This window comes from Gymnoscopelus microlampas (genome assembly GCF_963454915.1).
Source record: "Gymnoscopelus microlampas genome assembly, chromosome: 10".
In the NCBI taxonomy this organism is placed as follows: Eukaryota; Metazoa; Chordata; class Actinopteri; order Myctophiformes; family Myctophidae; genus Gymnoscopelus; species Gymnoscopelus microlampas.
Genome location: NC_139947.1, coordinates 11,854,968 through 11,856,471, shown reverse-complemented (window position 1 = coordinate 11,856,471; position 1,504 = coordinate 11,854,968).

Sequence of the window (1,504 nt, the reverse complement as noted above, 5' to 3'; positions counted from 1 at the left end):
GCCATTTGCTCATTTTTACTTTAACATGAAGTATTTCGGAATGGCTGCACTGAAAGAAAAACTCCTGCACGCTTGCCTTCAAATACAAGAAAAAGGTTTAATGCGCATACAACAACGTTTGGTCTATTAGAGTAATTAGACCTTCATCAGGTTATCTTAAGGAACCAAAATAAGAAGCTGTACCCGAAAAGCTTATGTTTGCTTAACTATAGCTTGCCTTTGAGCTGATATTGTTATTTATGGTATTTCCATGTTCTATATGTTATGCAGCATAGTGATAGAGGTACTGTATGCTTGTGTAATGTTGGAAGGGGAACAATATACATTATTTCTCAGTAGTGAACACTGCTTTGACACACAATGGTTTAGGGCTGTACAATATATTGATATATTGATTATGACATTGTCACCTTAAAATAATGGCTCAAGTCTTTATTTTTTTTTAAAGAAACATATTAATTATTATATTGATGATATATTGAAAATATGATGTAGGCGGCCTTTATTTTAAGAATGTTAAGACTAGATCATCTGGGATGTTGTACATTGAAATATATGATATGGCATAGCTGGTGTCTTTTCCTGGTTATTTTCCTTCCCAAAAAAACAAAACAAATGAAGGCATACGACGCTATGTCCATATCGCCCTACAATGGTTAGATTGGTCAGGTGCAAGGATGGATGAGCAATAGTCTTTAACTTCAAACTCGGCCAGCTCTGGTCCGACCTATGCCTTTCTCTGCTCATGGAAGTGTTCCCTCTTTAGCTCTGGTCCAGAGCGTTAGTGAGTTCTCTCTGACGCCCTGCCAGGCGCGCTGCTCTGCTCATAGACCGAGAATTCCACTGCCGTGCGAGGTCTCCGTCTTTAGTAAAAAAATAAACAAAACCATTTCGCTACTCACCGAAACAAAGACTATTTTGTGTTGTGGAAAGTCTATTTTCTAGGGTGGAAAGCCTCTCGGCACCCCACCTTCTCTGTATAATACACTTTTTGGGGAGAAAATAAAATATGTCCGCCAAACGGAAATTATTGTATTTACTCCACTGCGCCCTCTACAGATCTGGTCAATGGTAATTTATATTGACCAGATCTGTAGAGGACGCAGTGGAATAACTAAAATAATTTCCAATTTATTTTCTGCCCTAAAAGTTTATTATACAGAGAATGTGGGGTCCCGAGAGGCTTCCCAACCTGGAGAATAGACTTTCAACAACACCAAACAGCCTTTGTTTCGGTGAGTAGCAAAATAAATACGTTTATTTGTTTTACTAAAGACGGAGACCTCGCACGGTAGTGGAATTCTCGGTCTATGAGCAGAGCAGCGCGCCTGGCAAGGCCTTAGAGATAACTCACTAAGGCTCTGGACCAGGTCCAGGTCTATGTTCCCTTGAGCTCATTGGTTAGAATACTACCCCACATGTCATCGTCACTACAATGTTTAGCTCTGCCTACTTTCGTGAACTCCGAAATGGTTCCTCTCCCATCACTTCTCCCAGTCCATTG